This window comes from Siniperca chuatsi, linkage group LG24 (assembly GCF_020085105.1).
Source record: "Siniperca chuatsi isolate FFG_IHB_CAS linkage group LG24, ASM2008510v1, whole genome shotgun sequence".
NCBI lineage: Eukaryota > Metazoa > Chordata > Actinopteri > Centrarchiformes > Sinipercidae > Siniperca > Siniperca chuatsi.
Window position 1 is genome coordinate 11188708 of NC_058065.1, and position 24941 is coordinate 11213648.

Genomic DNA, 24941 nt, shown 5'->3' on the forward strand with positions numbered 1-24941 from the left:
TGTTTGCCTATGCCACAGTCGTCTCATGTGTATCTGACCAAACAGACGCACTTCCATTTTAGACAATAGTCTACTTTCCATCCAAATGTAGTACAAATTTTTAATTACTGTGCATTTCCATCCACTATGTGAATATTAGGTGTTAAGGGCATCAAGATAAACATATGCTAGTTCTCCAGTCAGGTGCCATTAAATCATTGCAGAAGAAGATGTAAATAAAAGAGTGCCAGTCAAACCTCAAACAATGGAAAACAATGAAAACGTGATCAAAATACGGCATTTACTAGTTTTTTTTAATGTATTCATTTGAGGAACATTAGTCTTCTCCACAGATCTGATGTTTGTTTTTCATCTCTTCAATGGAAGCTCGAGTGATGTTTAAGTTACATGCTTCATGTACGTCATGAGTCTGTTTGGTGGGATGTAGCAGACACCATTCTTAGGTGTAGAAATGTATGTAGACATGTAATCAAACCAGGAAAGCTGCGATTATATGGAGTGCGTCTTAACTACTAGGTCACCGGGATGCCCCGCAGTCATGTATTTTTACATAAACATCTTGTTCATTTTGAACCGTAGGTATATTTACCACCACTTCCATCTTTACCATAACTGGGTGACAAAAATGTAAAAAAAGGTTTTAACTACAACAGCCTGACACAGCTGGCACACTGGTAATAAAATGAAAGCAAATGCCCCACTCACCTCTAGGTTGAAGTAATGTAAGACACAACAGGCCTTTCATAATATGTTCCATTGCAGGAAAGGATGAAAGTATTAAAAAGTGCCAGAGGCATGGAACATATATTGACTGATCTTTGAGTTCTGGGGAGATATTGAGACAGCTGCAACCCACACAAAAGCAATATGCCTTTGAAATGTCTCATGGGAGCTACACTGTACATTGTCTACTCCTCCCTCAATGATCATGCTCTTGTAGCATTGTTTATAGTACATAAGAACAGCTCTTATCAAAGCAATGTGCAACAAGAGGGCCATTTCGGTAAGTTACCCTTTCAGCAAAACTACAAAAATGGATGCACATGCATAATCTGATTAAGATAATACGCATGAAAGACCAAAGGCCTTCTCCTGGGTGGATTGTAATATTATCCTAACACAAGCTAGCACATCTCAAGATTATCTCCCTACACGTCCATGGGCATGAAGGAGAGAAGATACAGACATGAAAATCAGCTCTACATCCTCTGTAATCTTTATGGAGTATGAAATAGTCATCACTCAAAAGCTTGGCACATTCAGTATTCACTTTAATCTGTTTCTTTTTCATTAGCACTGAAGCAGATGATTAGGCATGCCTGCCCTCATCAGCAGGTCTTATGCTCCCTGGTGGCACTTGACTTAGCTGCTGATCATGGCTGTTGGAACATCTTAGGTCATTCAAATCCTAACCACTGTCAGTAAGGGGGGTCCAAATTGCTTTCCTTAAGCAGAATATGGGCAAAGGGGTTAATCTGTATATGACTTAGCCATATGTATTCCTCTCCAGACACATTTGTGTTGGCTGTATAATGGCAGTGGAAAGGATCCTCATTCAGTTTCATTTCATTCATTTTGTCATTGGCCTGGTTTGTCTGGATAAATCTGTATACTGACCTCCAGCCTGATTTTCTGAGGTCTCAGAGACAGGGCAGTGCGTGCCAAAAAAAGGTTTCTGCCTCATGCTGTCGAGAAATGTTTTGAAGTTTTGACATTTTTGAGGTTTAAATGTTTTGAAGCTTGGATTTGGGTGTATCTGTTCTCACCATCTTTGCTGGAGCTACCAAAATAATCCAAATACTGGGTGAAGCTGAGTTGGGGTAAACACCATAGTTGAGTGTGATAGTCTGAGACACCTGTCAATCAAGCATGCCCACAGACCACTTTTTAACCCTTGCTATTCTATTAACAAAAACAAAACCTTTTAAATCACCACCAAGACACCCATGTCACAAGAAGTAACAGCTGTTTGTAATAAGTTTATACTTCTAGATATCATATTTTCAAGTGTTCCTGTTGTTATTGTGGTAACAGTGGCTATTATCGGAATTGCAATTTATAGGCCCTGAAATCCTATTTTCTCAATCAGTTTCTTATATAAGCCATGGGGTTGTACATGAACACACTGTTTAAGGATTGTCTTTGGCGTAGGATGTGAATGGCCTCCTTGATCTTTCTCTGGCCATTTGCAGAAAACTAAGACCCCAATATACAACCACCTGTTACCATGTGACGGAGTTTCCACACTTGGGTCACGCGATGAAACCCAAACCAGTGTTCCCTGAAGAACACTGTGAGATGTGGTTGGAAGCCCAGAAAAAATTCCCAAAGGTCAAGAATAAACTTCCATGCTCACAATATCAAGGGTGTTTTATCTGCAAGGTACGTTTCCGAGTTAAGACATGGGGAGCATCTTCCTGTAATTGGTACCCATCTTTGCAACTATTTTATGATCATGTGGTAATACCTACATTTTAACATTAGGGACTTGCTCTGTAGAAGTGCCCTTGGTTAGGAGACATAATTAATTCATCCTCTTAAATATATAACTTTGAGACATTCAGAGCTAATGAGCTAGAGCTAATGCTAGTGTTTTTAGCTACGGTAGTGGCGTGTCTCTCAATGTCAGTCGGTCGGTCCACCACTTTGGTTCAGACTGAAATATCTGAAATAAAACTAATGACATTCCCATCGGCCTCAGCTGTACTTTGTATTTTGAGCTAAAATGTTAGCATGTTAACACGTGAAGTTTAAATGGCGATCATGGTTAACACTACCTGTTAAACATCAACATGTTAGCATTGTCATTGTGAGCACGTTAGCATGCTGATGTTAGCATTTAGCACATCAGCACAGTTAGCAAACTCTTAGATTCTGGACACAACCCAAGTGAAGTATTTTCATTCGTCTGCCTTGAAATGTTGAGCTTCACTGTCCCATGATGGTCTAAATGCATGCCAGAAAATATAACACCACCAAGTGGTAAATTAAATACTTTATATTAGTCTGCCCAGTTTCAAACTAAAGTGCTCAAAGTTAAACTGTGGAGTTTGAGTTTGAATATCAAAACATCAGCTGATTCCCCTGCTGTGTGCTTCTATTCTATGGATGAAAACCACTAAAAGTTAAAAGCAAGGAAAAAGCTGGGAAAAATTGCAAAGGTTTGCATCAGCTCTTTAAGTGAGAGAAAAAAAATAGATACATGGAATATAATATCTTATGTAATCAGCAAATGGCACCACAGCAAGAGCTTCATTTAACTGAATTGAGGTAATGTGAGTGTGTCTCTGCACTCAAAATGCATCTTGGGACTTTCATTATCCTTGTTGGGATAGCCAACAGTTTGTGGAAACTGGACACACGCCTCTGAAAGAGATTTATCTACACTTTCCACAGGAGACATGAATTTTAATTTTTTTTATTTCAGGATGAGATCCCAGGAAGGTGTGATAGACGAGCCAAGATGCTGGATATCGTCTCCTGCCTCACCATCCATCTGCTGTGGATCAAACACACAGAAGGGGCCAAGAAGCTCAATGTTCCACGTAATGGAAGCACGAGTTTCCCAACTGCTGGACAAAGCACTTGCAGCGCTGGTTTCCTCAGCTGCCTTCACGCTTGCCTGAGCCTGAACACATGACAAGTAAAAACCCAAAGGCACGAGTTGGGGGTGGGGGGGTGGGAAATGCTAAAGAGGAGGAGGAGGGGAGATGCAAGAAAAGATCCTAAGTGTTTTGATTTGCCTGTGTGCTGGGTGTGTGGATGCATGATTCTGCGTCCTCTCTCTCACCTTTCCTTTCCATCTCTCTAACTCTCTCTCCTTTCCCCTCACTTTCTCTGCCTCTCTCTCGCTCTCTCTCTCTGTCTCTCTCCAAGGTTACTCACCACTGGAATCATTGCACGCTTCTCTTCTTTTCTGCCGGAGGACCATGTAAGGCTCTTGAATGTAAGTTCCTCCTTTGTTGCTTAATTCACTTTCATTGGGACCATTCCTTTAGAGGCAATAGGTTTAGGGTCTTTTTTTCTTCTTCCTCGTAGCACATGCACAATGGGATGTCATACATCGGAGGCGTGGAGTGGGTCGGGTGGGGGGGTTTAGGGGGCTTGATTGCTCCATGTGGTCCAAGCGTGGTAGTTGAATGCACGTGTATGCTGCTGTCATTGTCTCAGCGTAGCTTTTGCACGGCTTTGTCTTTAGTTTTAAACTCGATTTGCTGCATGTGTTGTTCATTGACTTTTGATTGGCTTTGTATTGTTTGTATTTGGTAAACAGGAACTCAAAATGCTTCTTTATAGGTACAAGATTCTTAATTTAACTGTAAGTGAAGGATGCACTGAATTTCTGAAATGAACAGTAGAAGCACAACACAAAAGAGCTATTTCATATGTAAACAATAACATTCAATAGTTTATTTAAATATAATAACTGTAAATTAGGGACTTGAATGACTTATTATTATTATTATTATTTTAATTTTTTTATTATTACTTAACAATGGTTATACACAATTTTAAAAAGGTACAAGAAAGACATGTTTATTTCCATCCATCCATTTCATTATATATAAATGCTATTTGTCCACATATAACCCCTGCACATTAACTAAACAATCATACATTCGTACCTGTGTAGTATTTTATGGTAATATATAATTAACTATTGTCAAGGTGTGTGTTTGAGTATTTTACAACTGCTTGAAACATAGTTCAACCAACTGAAATTGAAGACAAGAACTATCTGTTCTGTATTGCATGCAAAATTTACAGAATGCCATGTTTGTGTTTTGCTACTAGCTTGTTAGTGTACCCTGCAAGTCTTTTTAATTTATAGTAAAATGTTATCCAATTTATGCTTTGTTCTCCATGCACATGAGCCAATGGACAAATTGCTTGTTTGGACTCATGTCCATGTTATGGAAGCCAATGTTTCACATTTGAACTGGATATATCACAAAGCAAAATCTTCCGCCAGTCAGTATAATAGGCCTAGTTTGTTGGCTTTGTTAGTCTCTATGGTGACTTCAGAGTATTTGAATTATGAGGATGCATTTTACGTTTTAGTCAAATTAAAGTATATGTACTATCTTATGTTTTATTTTTAAGTCTTCATGTCTGAAAAAATTAATTAGGACAGACACTGTAAATACAAAGGCAAGGGATCTACTAGCTTTTTCCATGAACTGTCAAAAGTTGCTAATGCTAAATAATGTAAGCAGTGACTTGAAAGCACAAGCACACTCCTAACTTCTATGAAAGCAACAACTTTGATTGACAGACGGGTATGTTTCTCATTATATTTTACTACAATGATGATTTCTGTGGATTTATTCAGTTCTTCCCCTGTTTTGTACCACTGGGTTTTAATGCATGCAAATATGTACTCACTCTCTGCAAAGATTAAAAAGTACAGTTCCACTTCATATGATAAGTAGTTTAATTCCTTCAGGTCTGCATGAATTTCTGTGAGGTTTCGGCATTAAACATTCCCACTGCAACGCAATGTGTCTGAAATGAATTGCAACTGACATGGCCAATGAATAATGCAAATAGTGTATACATGCTGTTATCAATTATGGACAACTTTGCTAAGCTGAATGCTGAACATAGAGGTCTATGGTGAACATGTGTGTTTACCTACACTACTCTTTAGGAGGTTATATTTGTGATTTCCTACTTTAAATGTTACTGAGGAGTTTGTTTTTTTGAACATTTGACACAGTAGCAATGTATTCTGCAAAGAGTTTGGTTCCAGCTCTAAATACTGAATAATGATGTAAAATGCATTTAGCTGCTGGTGCAGTCAGTGGGATTTATCTATGACTGATTGAGCAGCATGAATCTACAACTAACTTAAGTGCAAGATAAATGAAACACTTTGCTGTGGACTGAAAAGTTTAGATTGATGGCATTTCATGTTTCACTTCATGCAAGTGGGCTTTGAAATGTTTTTGTGAGACAAAAAGCTAAAAAATGTGAGAATGAATCATCCAAATTTGACCTTTCACATGACAGTAACAATATTGAGTTTTCTGAGGAACTATTTTACTTTTTCCATATAGCCTGAGGCACTTTAAATGATGCTCATCTTTTGAACATAAGGTTTTCAGGAGTCCTGGTAGTGTGTTGACCTTTTGCTTCAAGATGGATGAAATATTTCATTATTCATTTCTAGCCGAGCCAACAGAAACCGTTTGAGGTAGCCATTACTGCTGTGGTCATTGAGTTATTCACACTTCGTAACATTCCCAGTCCCTACCCCTCTCCATTATGGATTCCACACAGTCGATTCCCTTATCAGTACTGACATGTGGAGAGGGAAGTGTTGGTGAATGCAGCAGGATGTGACAGTTGCGTACCTGGAGCTACTGGCGCTGAGCTAAAATGAAGTGAAATGGTGTGTGGAGGAAGGTTTGGATACATGACACTAACCTGGAGCATAGATGTGACTTCTTGTGCTAGTCACAGTGAGGAGTTGAGGTGGTGGAGAAAGCCAAAGATGGCTAGATAGTGAATTAAAAGCAGAGGTATTTGTGTAATTTAAGGCAATCATCTTCAAGATTCTGGTATTTTTGTTTTCCGTGACCACTTTGCAATCAAAGTGTGTGCCCAGTGCTGTGACATTGACCTGAGTTGTATGAGTTTCTGGAGGTAACACTCTTTGTTCCATAGCTCCTGCTGCTGCAGCTACCCATGTATTTGTCTCTTTATTCCTCACACTGCTGTTTTTTAATTTTTCCCTGTTAAAGACTGTAGATTCAATCACTTTTTTTGTTATGAAAAAGAATGTTACTTTAACACACATTAAAAATGTCTCTTCTGAAGTCTTAACTATTATCAGTATGCTCAAATTCTTTTCAGTTTGAACACCCTCTTTGCCATATTTGGAGCCCAGCAGGGTATCAAGCTAGGAGGCCTTGGCATCAGCGGCCACCAATGCGTCCAGTCTTTTTCATGTCCAGCCAAACCCCCCACATTCCAGCTATAAAATCCCATCTCTCTGCTGAGGACTCGAGGGCTTGGCATTCAATTTCCAGCTCACCAACAGCCGAACTCTGGCTCCCGGCCACCTCCTTGTCTTACACCAAAGCTCAAGAAAATTAGTTTGAATAGAGAGAAAGGACAGGGGGAGAGTTTGGAGAGTTTGGAGAGAAGTAGGGGGAGTTTAAATGCAAGTAGAGGCATTTTATTTGCAATGACCCCTTTTCATTCACCCTGGGGATATTGGACTGTATGAATGGGCTGGCTTGTTCTATGGGTGACCAAACATGGCACTTGCATGTTTATCTGCACAATGACAAAGCTTGAGAGAGCCAAAGACACTTGGTGATGAGATGGACCGTGAACTAGTCAAGTGCCCAGTTCTTTTCCATCTCTGCTAAACATAGAGCTTTGGCTGTACTACAATTTTGGCTGTGTTGGAGATCCAACTTCTCTCAATGCATTTTGTGCTTGTGCCAGCGACTACAGGACAAAAGCGGCGTCTTACTATTGTTAAATGTGCTGGGAACCTTGTACAGATAGCACTACCGCTACGAGAACTCACACTCAGAATGACTATAATCTCAAATAGAATACAATTTGAAATAACAGAGTTATACAGATACTAACACGCATAGACACACACAGGACATAATGTTACTATGAATGGACCTGCGACTGAGGCAAAGCATAAACAATTACCAGGGTCAGTATAAGTGTTAAAACATGCTCCCAAGATCAACCATGAATTATTATTTTCAAGGTTTATTATAAGGTGAAATATTCTAGACAGTTGTTTGTTTCTGGTACCGGTGAGACATTAAATACAGCCCAGGAAGGCCGATTTGAGGAGCAGGTCTATGAGTGTGAATCAGACTCCAGAACACTACACAGCGGCTATAATACTATGAGACAGGATTTTACAACTCTGGAAAGTTATCACAGCCGTAATCATTTTCTCTTTGATTACGACAATCATCAGGTAAACCGTAGTGATACAGGGTTCACGTTACAAAGTAATGTACCAGGGATGTGCACTTGCACGTATTTCTTTGGCCAGTTGCCGTAACGTTGCATTGCATTACGAAAACATTTTAATGGACTTTTTTGACAGATGATTCAGCATTTTTTTCTTAGAGCCCTCTGCATTGGCACCCCTGCTCAGCCAACTCAGCAGTCTCATTGAAATAAATGAGTGGCTCCATGAGGCGTGAACGGGAAGACAAGTGCACCAGAGAAAACCTTGGAGCGTTAAAAAACAGGAGGTCAAGTCTGACGCACATCTCTTGGAATAGTGTGGATTGTAAGATGTCACAATGTCCTGTACTTCATGATTTTGGAAAGTGGTAATTTCATGTTCTGTCAAAATGTGGTTTCTGGTTAAATTGCAACCTTTACATGTGTCTCCATTGCTTTGCCCATTTCTTGGTCATGCAATAGTTTGCTGCCCCATGTGACCCCAAACAACATATAGACAATGAATTAATGAATGGTCTGTGGTGTTTAGAGTGTTGAGGGAAGAAACTGATTTGACTGATTGATCCTTTTCATTGCCGTTGGAGTCAACAAAACCTTATCTGTGATGGTCAACAGAATAGAATACAATAGAAAATACCTCCTAAATATCAACAGAGGGTAATTCAAAGATCATTCTCAACAACATAATAGCTGACACTATTTGTCTCATCTTGTGCCTTTGGAGCTTAGTATGCCATTGATTAACGGTGCAGCTCGACGTGCATACTGCTGCCTGCATTAATTCGCTCTTTGATTAGCTGAAGCTCAGAGTCAATGCTTGGCCTACAAGCATAAGTGGATCGATGAGTCCTTGTGGAGAATTCATAAACTGGCAGAGCAGTTTTGGTAGAGCTGTTCCCAGAGCTGGAAGAGTCTAGTTCAACATTACAAATGCAGCTACAAATGAGCACTTTTATCACTGTATCATGATATTACATCATGCACCCCCATGTGATTCCAGGAAAAGATGCTGCCTAATTATGGGGTGAGGGTTTTCCAGGTGCAGCATTGAGTTGTAACCAAAACCTCAAAGCTCAGTGTGCTCTCATTCATTATGTTTTGGGGTGACAACAAAAATTCAAGCTATGCTCCGACTTGTTCCGCCCAACTGAAAGAAGATAAAAATCTGATCTGACTAAAACAGCAACAGGACAACACAAATGAAGACTAGCCAGCAAAGGCATGGAGACAAAGTTGAGATGTTTCATGCCACATCTCACAGCCACCAAGAAATCCCCAAAAATCCAAACATTGTGGTGCATCCAGCGTTTCTTTTCAGAAAACACAATCTTAGTCAGAATGTAAAAATGTATTGTTACCAAGGCAACCAATATAGTAATGAAAACAAAAGATTACATTGTCCAAACACAATTCCAATGTGGAGGCTTGTAAAATACAAAGTAGAGAAGTCAGCCTTTATGACCGGTTATAAAAAACAATTGGATTTGTGTGCTGTCTGAACAAAGCAAAGCGGTCTGATAGATGTTTACTGGAGACATCATAAAATGCTGAATCTTTTTTTAAATTATTATTTTTTTTTAGCTATTGCATAAAAAATAAATAACAAGCCAAGGCCTCTTGCATCACTTGATATGAGCCGGTATGTTCAAAGCTGGTGAGAAGAGACTGAATTGGTGGGGCAAAGTTAAAATAACGTCTCTGTTTCAGCCATATCAGCTATGAACCTCATCACAGTCTGACAGAAGGGTATTTGAAATCACCACTGAGATCATCAGAACAGAAAACCAAACACTTGGTCCATCATCTTAAAAATCTAATTCGTATTTTGTTTCTGACGTGGTTTAGAGACAGGGACTTAGATATTTTTACAATAAATTCTGCTAACACAGTGGTTCCCAAATGTTTTTAAACCATGGCTCCCCTTCTGTTATATATGTATTTTTGTGCATGTAATAGGTTTGCAAAGTGAAAAGGCCCAAAGTCCACCCCAAAGAGAGTTAGCCTCTCCCACAGACACTGCTTCTGAACTGCCTGAAAACAGCTTGATTGTAGTCCAGCCTTTACTTCCGTAATGTATCTACGTCACTTTGTAGCACGCGTCATAATGCACAAATTGAGCAGTTTCCTCAAGTACACCTAAATATGAAATTATAATGTTAGATGCCCTCCAGGCAGTCAGTGGGCATAAAGTTGTTACTGTGATGTAGAGACAGTGCACAGTTAAAATGTTACCTATGAAACATAAATTTGTTACAAATTAATAACTTACCACTCTGAAACTCTTGCTCCAGTCTCAGTTGTGAAGCTGGTTCGTGTTGTTAGAACATGTACAGCTGAACCGTAACAGCTGAACTGAAGCCATAGTTACCGGCTGAAGCGGCTGGATCACACTCTCTTACTTGTACTACTCTGCTTCTGATTGGCTAGTAGTCCTTAACTAGGTCCCAACAAAGTTCAAATAGAAGTGAGATGCCTCACTCGGTAGCTAAAACGGAAGGTTCAGGACACAGGGTGAAAAGAGGTGATGCAGCAATGTGCAGTATGAGCAAAAATATGGTGTTTTTTGAAAATTAAACCATGTCAACCTATTCTGGTACAAGCCCAAAATAAAATTATGAACCTGAAAATGAGCATAATATGACCACTTTAAGAATTTACTTCACCAGAGTCAACAGTATTTACTGTTAACTGAATTTGAACTGGAACTTCCTGTATACAGGTCATACTGCAAGTCATCTGTGTTTTGTCTTAAGATACGAGGCTAGCTGTCCCACACTGGAATGTCTCATCTGCAGGGAAAAGCTATCAAATGCAGCAATGGTGTCAAGTAACCTCTTCACACATCGGTTCTCAAACTTTTTGTCACACCGCCCTTCAGAAGCCAAAAAAATTAACCATTCATTAACAAAAGATTCCAGTTAGCAAAATAGCCTTGTTAGTATCAGAGCACTTTTGTTTATGTCACCACATGACTCATCATGCAACTTTAGGTTTGCTCAACATCGATGTCCCCCATGCAGTGGCACTACACCAGTTTGAGACCACTGCCTTATGAGGTTACTTGGCACCATTGCCGCATTTGATAGCTTTTCCCTGCAGATGAGCCATTTCAGTGTGGGACAGCTAGTCTCTCCTCTCTGCTATACGCTGTAAGCCAAGTAGCTTTCACTGTGCAGCCTGATTTTACTTACTTTGGCCAGCTCAGGTTCAGTCTCTGAGATATGTCAACATTTCTTTGAGCTGAACTGTATTTATAAAGACCAATTTTTCCATGGCTTGGTAGTAGTTATTTCTGACTGCTGTGCATCTGTAAAACTACAAAACCCACCATTCTTAGCAGGATATTTTGCAAGAGTTTTCCTATGCTACTTTTAATGTTTATTGCTAATTTCTTCCATTTTGACAGGTTTAAAAACACAGCATAAAAATGCAGTTAATGTAAATGTCCCTTTGTTTTTTATGTAGTGAAATGTGTAGTAAAAATAATGGAAAAGAACCAATCTTGCTGTAACCTTGGCCACTCCTGAAGGCACCCTGGTGTGCCGTGGCATTCACTTTGGGAACCACTGTTTGAACATATTCTTTTGTCAAATCTTACTGGAATATTTTTAGAATAACTTAATTAATGCACGTTATTGGTCATTTTTGCCAATTTAAAGCCATGAAACTAGAGGCCAGAGAATGAAAGAAGTTACAGTATCATCTTATTTTGTTCTATGAATATCTGGGAAACTAGTATGCTGCCTATGCATAAGAAAAGTCAAATATTGTGTATTTGTGCATCTGAATGTGATGTTCTTCAGGATGTGCAATGGCCAGTCAACTTGTGGTTCAAGCAATGCTTATCTCCCACCCATGTGCTCAGTTTGATCGATCCATTCAGTGTTGGCCTCTTCATAAGCTACTGCATCTACAACTTGATTTGTGTTAAATAGGAGGCAATGCTCTTTCCAAGGAAGCGTCACAACACCTGAACAAATCACTGAGATTCTCTCTTTTTAGCTACATTGTTAAGAATGGATTCCTTTGTGCAAACAGATAACACTGCTGAGATGTATAAAGCTGTGCATTCCAAGGGAGAGTAATGCAATAACACTAATGATCTTATAGATTGCCTTGTTTGTTTGGGAGAGTAGTAACAAAATACACACAAAAACACACTCACAGACAGTCCCACAATGTCTCTTTCTAAGCTTTGGAAAAGTGCTGTGGGTGGTTTATTGATTGAACCTCTGAGGTCAGTGTGTATGTGTGTGTGTGTGTGTGAGCCTGGCCCTGTGTGTCTGCGGCTGGCAGTATTTATCTGTGCTGATGTTAGAAGAATAGAGACGAGGTGTTGGCTTGGCTTGAGGGGAAAGCTATAGCTCGATAGAGAAACAAGACACGTAGAGAGGGCAAGCAACCATGTTGGAAGCAAATGTCATTCGCTTTAAGAGGCATTGTCACCTGGGATGCATCTCTGTGGGCCAGCAAAACTACCTGTCTGTGTGCCTGACTGTTTGTCTAAATACTGCAGTAGAAGTGACTTCAATATTTGTATCTGCCTCTTGAACCTCCTTCATTTGGCAAAAATCTGGCTTCTTTAAATCTTTAAAGATGTATAATCTTGCCTTTTTGTAATTTGGAACATTAGTGGTCATTGTCTGGACATATGCCAACCCTGTCTCCTTTTTCACTGCCTTGCTATTGCATCAATCGTCAGTCATCAAAAGGTGCTATATGCCTATGTCATTCAAAAGCTCAGATGAAAGGGTACAAGTAAAAAAAATCATTACACTCCTCTTTAAAATGTGTGACTAAATATGTACTCCTAAATGGCTGAATCTTGAAGTATATTCCCAAACATATATTATTGAAGAGTTTGAAGATTGATAGCAGATTCCAGTCTTGGGTTTAGATTTTTAAAGGTGAGACAAACTCCTTTATTTACATTTGGCTCACAGATTGTTCCTTTAAACCTAAACCTACTAAATGGATGATTTAAGATTATTCAAATCACACCTGAGTCCAAAAGACTTGATTAATAATTGAAACCATTAATGATCCAACTGAGACCATCATTTATTCCATTTATAATTCATTGCTGTCTTATGCTGTAGTCACACTGCCATCACACTGTATGGAGCCCCCTCATCACCTTCATACAAAATGTATGTTCTTTGATTAATGTTCCAGCTTTCGATTTCTCTCACTGACTTTGCACTCTATTTCATGATCATCTGCATCCTCAGCTAGCATCTCTGATTCTTTTTATGGCCATAGCAGATACATAGCTTTTATATTCACTATGAGCAAAGTGAGATGTTCCCACTTCCTACTTTTTGTGTGTATGTTTCTGTATGTGTGAGTGTGTGCACTCTCCCTGTCACAGGTGATGGCAGGCCCATAAATCTGAATATTTTCTCACTGCCAGGTGGACTATAGCACATTAACCATTGCATTACATTAACCACACACACATATACACACAGAGTTCCATTACACTGCAGGGACGAGAGCAGAGAAGGTCGGAGAGCCTGACTTTCACTTATAACTTATTCATGCTTTACACCGTCATTCGGCACACCTGGGAAAAAGTCAATTTTTTTCTCAGTGGGGAGGCTCATCAAAAGCAGCAGTATATGACTTTAAAATAACTTGCTCCTCAAACATCGTCACAGAGTATTTCCTATTAGCTCCTTCAGGGCTCAAAATGTACCCAAACTGCGGTACAGTATTATCAGTGCATTTTTTGTGCCTACAGAAGGAATCAGTGCCCCAGCTGGAGCAGTTTCAGGCTCAGCTGATTGAGTCATTGGCATTGGATTGGAGATTCGCCCTCAAAGGTCGCATGTGCGTGATATGTGATGTCAAATCAAGTCAAGTCAAATTTATTTATATAGCACATTTCATACAATGTAAGTGCAATGTGCTTCACATACAACAAATGTGAACTAAATAAAATAAGACATGAATACCATAAACCCATCTCCTGGCCACCCACCAAGAAAACATACCTACCCACATATACCCAAAAAGAGTGAGAGTGAGTGAGTGAGTGAGAGAGAGAGAGAGAGCGAGAGAGAGAGACAGACAGACAGAAGCATTAGCTAGTCATAGGCTTTAAAAGATGACACAGTTGTGGTACATCTTATATCATCAGGCAGTTTGTTCCAGAGAATGGACCCATAATAACTGAATGCACCTTCACCAGATTTACTACTGATCAGAGGTCAGTTTGGAGACTAGTGTCTGATGATCTGAGGGTTCTGGAGTGTTTGTAAGCAGTGAGCAGATCAGAGATGTATTTAGGAGCTAGACCATTAAGTGATTTGTAAATAGTGAGCAATATTTTGAAATCAATTCAGTATTTCAATTCTGTATCTGAAGCCAGTGAAGTTATCTAAGTATAGGAGTAATATGTTCAGGTTTTTTTGTTCCAGTGAGTACTCTGGCTGCAGAATTTTGAATGAGCTGGAACCTTCTCACAGTCTTTATGGGGAGTCCAGCAAGAAAGGCATTACAGTAGTCTAGCCTGTAGGAGATAAATGCATGAACCACTTTTTCAGTCTGACTGAGACTGAGATGGAGTTGACTTTGGAGATATTTTTTAGGTGGTAAAATGCTGTTATAGTTAGACTTGTAATGTGGCTTGTGAAGTTTAGTTCTGAATCCAAGATAACACCTAGATTTGTAACCTGCTCACAGGTTTCAGAGACAGTGAGATCAGTTTGGAGTGGATCTCCTGTCTCTGACCTCTAGCGCCTTCCAGAAGGATCTCAGTCTTGTCTTTGTTTAACTGCAGAAAGTTTTTGGTAATCTAATGTCACTGACAAGGTGTCAACTGACTGTTGACAAGGTCATTTATGGGGTTGAGGTTACCATGTGAAAGTGAAATATATGATTATGCATCATCAGCATATAAATGGTAAGATACATTGTGCTTCTGTATGATGGAGCCAAGTGGCAATATATAGAGATTAAACAGTAATGGGCCCAGAACTGAGCCTTGTGGGACCCCACAACAAATGTTAAACTTGCCAGTTTTAAAGTTGTCAAGAGACACAGAGAATGTCCTGCCTGTTAGATAAGAGAGCCAGTTAATGACATGGCTGGATAGGCCAACTGCATTTTCTAGTCTATTGAGTAGAATGTTGTGATCAACGTCACTCGATCGACATGTCAAAAGCTGCAGTCAGGTCTAAGAATACTAAGATGGAAGGTTTGTTTGCAGCACTGTTGATCTTTAGGTTATTGACTACTTTATGAGAGCTGTTTCAGTGCTGTGGTTAGTCCTGCAGCCAGATTGATACACATCATACAGAAGTGATAGGTAACTATGCAGCTGTTTGTAGACAACCTTGATGATTTTATTTTACTAAGAAAACAGATATTGGAGATGGGTCTAAGTTTTTTTTTTCAGTAATGATGTGATAACAGAATGCTTGAGGGAGGAGGGGAAGACTCCCACTTGTAAAGAACTGTTTACAATTTTTAGTATGTCATGTGACCGATAGTAGAATACATGTTTTAAGAGTTTAGTGGGAACTGGGTCAAGGGAGCAGATGGAGGAGTTTAGCTGCTCTATCTCCTAAATCATTAGAGGTAGTAGGTGAAAAATGATGCATAGTATATCAAATTGTTAGATTTTTTTCTAATATCAGAGACTTTTTCCTGGAAGAAGGTGGCAAATTCATGACATTTGGTGGACGAGGAGGAGCTCGGCAGGTATTGATCTTCTTGAATTTAGCAGTTTATCAGTAGTGGAGAACAGAGATTGAGCATTGTTTTAATTATCATGTATTATCTCAGAAATGTAGGATTGTCTAGAAAACTTCATTGTTGTAGCTCTTAAATGCATTTTTAAAGATTTCAGCTTTGTCTTCTGCCACCTATGCTCAGTCTTCTGGCAGGTTCTTTTAAACACTTATTCTTTTCCCATTTCTCCAAGGAGCCTTTGGTGTTATAGATACCTTTTTGATTTTTGTGGGTGAAATGCTGTCAATTTGTCCAAGAACTGTTACATTTAGTGTCCAACAGGAAAAAACTGGGAACTTGACCCAAATGCAAACTGGGAGACACGTCAGGTGCAGCAAACCAGGTTGCAGTCCGAACAAACAAATAATTCCAAGAAGAGAGAAGGCAAAATGCAAAGTCCAGAAACACACAATAAGTCCAAGACAACACAAGGGGGAAAAAGGCCATGACACCAGAATAAACTACAATCTGACAACAAACAAATGAAGAACACAGACTAAATACACTCAGGTAGGGGAGACAACGAGACACAGCTGAAACTAATTGACACAGGTGAAAACAATTAAAGCAATCAATGACAGGAAGCAAAACTACCAGACACATGAGGGAAGGAGAGTATTTTAAAATAAAACAGGAAATCAGTAGACACAAACCCAAAAACTTGACAAGAACACAAGTTATCCACTATGGCATCATATGGATAAAATGATTACTTGTGACTGCATTGTCGTGCTTAGGGAGCCAGGTCATATTAAAAAATATGCAGAAATGGTCTGAGATGGCAACATCTACAGTGGATGTAACTGTAATATTTAGACCCTTTGAGATAATCAGGTCAAGTGTGTGGCCTTTTTTCTGAGTAGACCCTGTAACATGTTGTGAGAATTCAAGTGATTCTAATAGATCAACTTCCAGCCTGACTATTAGACTATTTCATGGTCTTATAAATAATGACATTAATTCTACTTGAGCTAGTTTTTCTCCAGCTGAGGGTTAAGCACTTCAGATTTTATACATAGGGACTGTGATTATACTGAATGGCAATGCTTGTTCACTTGAACTGAGCTTGTGCTGACCTTCATTTAACGTAGAATGAGGAGTTATTGAGCTGTACAACTTTCAGGGAAAAATGGAGAGGTGACTGGGTGCAAAGTACAAGCAGAGCATTGTAGAGAGGTGCACTAATTGGAGGGTTAGACATCGGACATATTTAGGATTTTAGCTTGAAAAGCTGTGTGTTATATGACTGTATTTCACAGGAGAATAGGTGGACAATGATCTTCCTTTCTGCTATGAACTCCAAATATATTTTAAATTAGATTTGCTTTTACTATGGGTTCAAAGGAAGGGAAGTGAAGATAATTTGATATGCCTCATCACACCCTCATTTCACTAAATACAAGATGGCAGCTATACCGCACTCTACTCTGTGTGAGAATTTTAATATATAATGTAGTGACGCTTGAAATAGCACATTAGCTTGAAGACAAACTCAGCTGTGTGTGACAGTGACTGCCTGAGAACTGGTTGATGCTCTGATGGAGTGGTGTATGGTATCCAGTGACTTATTACACAGTGTCGATGTCCATTTGTCTCGTCAAGACTTCCCGTCTTGATATTGATTGATTTATTGATTGGGATTGGTAATGTTATTACAGGTCAAGATTTGCTTTAAATAATAAATGAACAAAATGTTATTTTATGAGTCAGTAACATCCTGAATGATTCATTAGGTTGGTCCCATTTTGATGGTTCAATGCATATTACAATTTGGTCATAAAATTTTCTACAACCACTTGTTATCATGGTCCAAAGGTCAACAGATGACACCTCAGCCAGTTCCATTTGCTGAATGATGAAGCTGACGATGAAGACCATGAGATGCAGTTGAAAGCTCCAGAAACGATAGCAGTTGGACTTGGGCTAAGATTATTTTGTCACACATACTGAGATAGATTTTTTGAGCTACAGTGCAGTATGACAAGCTGTAACAATAACATTATCATCTTATAAAGTTGCTATGGCAAACATGTTAGCAAAACAGCTTATGTACACTAGAGGTAGAAATCTAATCATATTGTTCAGATAAGTTCAAGGATTCATAGTCACTGACTATGTAGTATGTTTACTTTTTTTCCTAAGCAAAGCGGTCGCATCACTGTTAAGCACTGCACATAAGGTTAATAGCTCAAGAGCCTCATTTAGAAAAGAGTTATCGGATTGTTTCTGTGGCTTTTGAGGTCTTTTAATAGGCTTTTAACGAAGAAGTAACATACTGTGTATCACATTGCTCCCAGTCACCAGTGAGGGGAGCTCCACTGCTAAAGGTTCTGATTCATTCAGTGACAGTGTTAATTCTGCGTAGTCAGTTCAATTTAAAGATTTGTTGCTAAAGATTCGCTTGTACATGTACTGAACACCTCTAATTTACACATTCAGCAAAACACTTGCCTGCCGTCTGTGGAAATGACGATGATAAGAGTGGCGAGAGTGAAAGTTGCGGGCTGTAGCTGAGGGGAACTGCCCAGTTGGGTGTTCAAATGTTCGATGTTGTCAGGCAAGAACTACAAGCTAAAGAATTTAAAAGACTGAGATTCAATACCCACATACCTGGATTAGTGATTTAAAATGCTCTTTTTCTATGGATATCTAGTCCTCGTACAACCTCAAAGGTAGTTGCTTTGTAAAGATGTCCATTAAAACTGATATAGAGGCTTTTGTTTTTAGAGCAAGTGAATTGACATGAAATAAAATCATCCTACCATCTATTTCCCCCCTCAATTTAAGAAAAAGTTTTCATCACTAGCTCTCTTGATACTTGTACTTGTTTTTTAGATGACTTGTATGCTAATGCAGGCGTGTATTTTATGATTGATTTTTATGATTTTGAGTCTGTTTTCTTTGGGATTATGTGTTGTTGTCATAGTGTGCCAGCTGGTGTTGGTTTGGGTTGAGGGCGAGCAGTGAGGACGTGACTCCTTTTGTGACAGTTTGAGGACACAGTGGGCCCGCTGACAGCTAATGATGATACTGCCTGACACCCATATACAGTATATGCGTGTGTTTTGTGTGTGTGTGTGTGTGTGAGTCCATCTGTGTGTATATGTTATCAGTATCTATATATGTGTGTGTGTGTGACCGTCCTTGCATTTATGGATTTGTTTGTGTGCTTTTGGGCATTTATGTGTGTTTGACTTTGCATGGGCATATTTGCATTAGCCTGGATGATGCTGCAGTGAATTTCTTTGGTGTGACAGAGAATGACCTTGAGCCGCTGCTTCTGGTGAATGTGTCAGATTCAGGCAATGGATCTAGATGTGTCTGTGCATGCATAATGAACAGAAGTGCTACTGGATGCTCTCAACTCTATCTAAACTATTAAATCTAACAAGCAGTGCACTTTCTTTCTTCATCATCCTGGATGATGTTTTTATCACATCTACTTGGATGTCATGGTTGAAAGGAGCCAGCAGAGTAAAGTTGTCCTTGACTACTGTTGATTCAGAGTTTATTATTACTCACTCTAACCTCAGTTGCCTCATGTTCCTTGTTAGATTTTCACAAACAGCAGTGAATCAAAATATTTCTGTTGATCGGCTGACCTCTGCTTGATTCTCTGACTCACAATGACGTTTGAAGTAATGTGCACAATGTTTCATGTCCTTTTTTCAGAGAATCGCATGGTTTGTGCTCTCTTGAAGCATCTGAGGGAACATTTGTCAGGTTTGACTGTTCATATACACAGAGAGACATGATTGCACACATACACACACACACACACACACACACACACACACACACACACACACACACACACACACACACCTATGGATTCCTTGTTTAGAGTCTGCTGATTCACCTAGTAAATGCGTGATTGTCAGTAATAATGAGTAATAATGTCTCTTTGGTGGTTGCAACTATTCTTAGTGGGCATGTTTAAAGGGTCAGTTCACCCAAAATATAAGAAAAAAAGGTAACCCCAGTGGTATCTCTGTCCAGATTGTTTCAATTTTCTTTTTCATGTTGATTTTCCAATACACTGCATACCAAAAATATCTATTTCAGAGTAAATAGTGCAGCTACATTTAAGGTTTATCACCTAGACTTCTTTATCTCCTGCTCTCCCCACCCCTCCCCCTCCATATCTCTTAATCTGTCTGTTTTTCTTGCTCCCTCTCCTCCTCTCTCAAAATCTGTTTTCAGGGCTCTTCTTTGTATTAGTTTCTCTCTGATTAGATCAGTTTATTCACTGAGGTCACTTGACAGAGACAGATAGCTCACAGACTCTACAACAGAATCTGCTTACCAAAACAGAAAATGCTTTGAAATACTGAATACAACTTCTTTCCTACTTTTCTTCCCGCCTAATCCCAAACTGTGCTTCAAAGCAGCTGCTGTGTCTCTGCTCGGCTGGTACCAGCTGTACATCTATCCCTCACTGATTGAAACCAGTGCTTTACTGCCCGCATGTGAACTCACTTAAAAGGCCAGAGGTCAGTTTGAGGGGAAATGTGTTTGGCATTTTCCAAAAGGCCCTTAGCTGCAACTACCAAGATGCTTTAAAAAGGTCACCAACATTTTTTTTTTCTCTCCGAAGCGAGACATGGTCGCACTCAGAAGCAAATATATGTAAGAACAGCTCTACAGAAAATCTTCCAGTCTCCCATGAGTCATGCAACATGAATGCATATCTAATGTACTGTCCAAGATAGTGATCATTGACTGGGGAGGTTTTAAGACGCTGTATATCTAAGTCATAAAGATGCTTCTTGAAGATAATATGCTGAATGAACTTTCAAAGTTTTGATGTATGAGTGTAAAATATATGGGTTTTCAGATAAAAGGATGCTGATTTGCATTGTTTTATACAGTACGTATCTATTTGCATGTATTTTACCTAGGAGGTTGACTAAGACCCATTTAGAAGATTGTTGGGGTCACGTGTCCATCTGCCCATATGTGTGCTATAAATCCTACAAATCCCAGGCTACCCACAGCGTCGGTGCCCTCTGCAAGGGTCTTGGTCATAACCCTGTTGTGTTTTATCCCCTTAATGGTCTCACCCCGAGAGAGGAGATGGACTCCACTGCATTCCGCTCATTCCTGGTCGTTAAAAATAAAACCTCTCTAAACTCAGTAGAGGCCAGCTTACCTTAATTCAGAGAGTTGTCATGGGAAGGTTGGAAATGAAAGGCAAGAGTGGAGTCAAATGTTTTTTATCATACATTTCACAAAAAATGTAGCAGCTAACGTAAAAGCAAACGATAAAAAACAAGTTTAACAATGTTGATTTTACAGGTAACAGGAAAAATATGTATTTTTGGGGGTTAACTGTACCTTTAAGTGTCCATTGTGCTGGGCAAATTAAGTCATTATGTTTCTGAACTCAATATCCTCTCAAAATGTGCACAATGTCATTTGAAGCACAATTGAAATATCACCAGGGGCAAGATGGGAACATATAGTTCAAGGTGAAAAACAGCCACTCGACTTTGTGGTATATTGAGGTATTGAGGTCTCTCAGCTACTGCGTCTGCTGAGAGACACGAATGAATGAAATGGTCTTGAGTCTGTGTGCTTTAATTCTGAAGAGTGCTGTTAAATGAACTACAAGGGGAAATATAACTGAAGACCTGCTAATGAAATGACTATAATATCTCTATTTACATTGTGGCATCAAGGAAATAATATAATTTAATCCTGTATCCTCCACAACTGTCACAAACTGTTGTCAAATTAGTGAAGATGTTTTCTTCATTAGATTGTATTTTGTATATTTGCAAGCTTTCTGTAGCTGCAGTGCTCTCTGGGCCACCATACTTTTTGCGTGAAAGCCATAGACTGTATAAAAGAAGTGGACGAAGCCTCTGGCCGTGAAAAGTGAAGCCAATGCGAAGTGCCTTAAACCTGCATTCTTTCTAATGGCCAGCAGGGGGCGACTCCACTGGTTGCAAAAATAAGTCCGACTGTATAGAAGTCTATGAGAAAATGACCCTACTTGATTTATTACCTCAGTAAACACTTTCCTAATGAGTTTATGGTCTCAATCGATACTTTCAAGTCTTCTTCAATACAACGTGATGTTCATTTTGTGAATGATGGTCCCATTTAGTGTAAAATAGATGATAAAGCAGGGTATGCTTTAGGGCGTGGCTACCTTGTGATTGACAAGTTGCTACCACAGCTCTACCCTCTCGTCCAAATATGGTCACTTCTGGCTCCAAAAAATCAAGATGGCGACGGGCAAAATGAAGGAAAATGGTAGTCCACAAACCAGTGGGGGACGTCACGGTGGCTACATACAGTTCTTTTATACAGTCTATTTTATACAGTCTATGATTAAAACGCTGACTTAAGGCACCAACAGTAGAGCTTGTTGGATGGTCAAACAGTGTCTGATACTCCCTCCCCACACATCTGTTTGACATCTTGATTGGAGGGACTCCATCCAACAATTCCTGTAACTTTTCCAAAACAGAGAATCCAACATTTACAAAGTTGAGCGGAGGTGAGAAAGTAAGCAGGGTTATAAGTTCTCACTAAAGATCTCTTCCCCCCCATTCTAACTATTCCTGCCACTTTTTGCTTTTAAACCAACTGCAAAACTATGAATACAGGAATGACTTTCTGAAAGTGTGCACCATTATCCCCATATTTAATTGATTATTGCATCTTGCCCCTCTCTATGATGGATGGCTTTTCACAAACAACTTTTTGAGCATACACATGCCTTTACAGTTTAGTTTGTGACTTAGAAATAGAGCAGCTGACTTACTGTATAGCTGCTGGAAAACTTACAGTCAACCAATAATAGTTATTATTACTATTTAAAATGTCTAATATTTAAAAATCAATCTTCTGTATAGGCCCCAAACTATCTATCATTATAACCTGTTAGAAGACACTGTAGTTTGGCTGGCTTTGAATGTGATGACGAAAGAGATAACTTGAAAGAAAGTGACTGACCTATGGTTTTTGGGTAACATGTTAAGTGGTGTTTTCAGTTTGGGACTCCATATGAAATTGTACTAATCTGTCTACAGGTAGCTAATCTGTGAGTCTTGAAAATGGTGTGACAAAAGTGTTAGTTTGCTTGAAAGTATGACCTTCAGAAATACAAATTCACAACCCAACATTTATAAAATGTGATTTATTTTTCACATTATGCTGTGGTGAGGGAATATTTCATATCTTGGTGGACTGATAGAGTGTTCGGGAAGTAAGTGGTCTTGCTCTTGCAGAGAACTGACCTGAGATGGAAACTCTTTCCTCATCCAGAAGAACATTCTTTAGCAGCAGCCTCACCTCGACTGATCCCACTCCAACCGCCAGAAACACACGGCCACACTCCCCACCACAGGATGCACACACACACACACACACACACACAAAGGGTGCTAACCATCCACCACCATGAAAAAAAATCCTTTTTTCTTGGGTAACTCTGTAACCATGATCATTGGAATTTGGGAATTTTTTAAACTTTAGGGATTTTTTTTTGTGTGGAAACTAAACAACCTCTATTTAAAATGTTACAGCCAAAGTGGTAAAAGCCCGTTTTAATTGACCTTACAGGAATTCTTTATCTAAATGAAATCTCTGTCAGTGCTTGGCAGTGGTACATTCAGTTTTGTACATGCTTTCTGGAACTTATCAGACCCAAACAAACAGTTTCATTTGATGCTTAAAACTTAATTTTGGGCCAAAATGCCAATTCTGGCTCTACAATCCTGCAGTCCAGGATACAGGATGGAACTAAAACCTTTCCGAAGCAACCCTCTCTACACTTCCAAATACAGGACTCACTCCCCTAGGGCAAAATGTTAGGGATTATTTTGGATCTAGCTACCAATGAACAGCCAACTTTCAAAGCTTCCACATCACATGGACTGTAAAGTCAGTCCTGAATAATGGTTAGGGCTGATGATTTGCCTTTTTTTGGCTTTATGCAGCTTTCCGTTATGTACAATTGCCAGGACTAAGAGCACCATCCACAGTGAATCAGACATGACAGGGAGGTATAGTTTACAGCAAGACAGCTGATGAATGCTGAAGATTTCTGATCAAAGATTGCAGTTATGGCAGGGCAGCGTGCCTTGTGTGGGAGGGTAAATGACTGACTTGCATCTTGAAGATTAATTTAAGCGGCTTTCCTTGTGGGCCACATAAAAAAGGAGGGTTGTTTTTATAAGTGGCGGCCAAAACAGCTGAGGTTTCAAGGTAGAGGGAGAGACAGCAGGGGGAAAAAAATTACAGAGTGAATTGCTGCTGAGGACGTGTCATGGCTGCAAAAGAGGAGACAGATGAAAGTTGATATACAGTAAATTCACCAATAGTGGCCGTTATTTACCTAAACTGGAGAGATGCCTTTATTTGAAAGAGGCTTATAATAGAGACATTTAGACATCTTATATTTCTTGATTTGTTTCCATTTTATATTGTTGTTGATGGTGCTGTTAATGTAAACCCAACTCTTTCTCCATGTGTTCCTGTTGTCTTGATAAATTGAGGATAGTTAACATTTCCACAGCACTAACTCCATCACTACAACTACATAGTCAAGTCATGCTCACCACACTTCTGCTTTGAGTTTCTCCAACAGAAATGCTGTTTTCACTCACTCATTAATTGCAATCAGTTCTACTTTTTCCCCAAATGGTGTTAATGCCATAATAGATGGCTATGTTAACTTGCGAGCATTCACACTATCAAAATGGATGTATAATTACAGAGTTGGTTGTGTGAGGATTAAAATACTGTGCTTTTACAATATAACACCATATCCATTTCTGTTTAAATACATTGAAAGACTGCCTTTGGCTGATGTGAAACACATATTTGTTTGGTTTTCAGGCACTTCCGTACTATTCAGTGCCAAGTCCGATATATTTGAGCTTTCAGAAAATCTCCCAGTTGTAATTTTTTTTTGTTAATTGTAATTAAATTTAACTTGGATTTTGGGGTGAACACTTCTTACAAGTTGGAAACTTGTAATTACGATAACTTTGATATGACATGAACACAACATAAGTTACTGTCAATGACCTCAACACTTCCAGCAGCTACATGGGCACAGTCCCTCTATTTCTTTGTAGGACTTTTAACGTGAAACATCTACAATAAGAACGAAAAAACAGTAGAAATGTTTGGAATATGAGTGAATGAAAACTGTTTCTCTAAAAAAGATAAACTCAGAGCAACAGTGGTGAGTATAACTCTGTTTTTGTATTGATCAAGTTAATGCATTA

General features: G+C 39.2%; 1 protein-coding gene across 1 annotated transcript in view; it reads left to right on the plus strand.

The window, feature by feature from the left end:
* The first annotated feature begins 3745 nt into the window (after positions 1-3745).
* LOC122872159 (E3 ubiquitin-protein ligase Midline-1-like) overlaps positions 3746-24941 on the plus strand; it is a 64469-nt gene continuing 43273 nt past the window's right edge. Inside the window, exon 1 of the mRNA XM_044188010.1 lies at positions 3746-3946. The gene's annotated coding sequence lies outside the window, so the exon portion shown is untranslated. The remainder of the gene's footprint in view (positions 3947-24941) is intronic.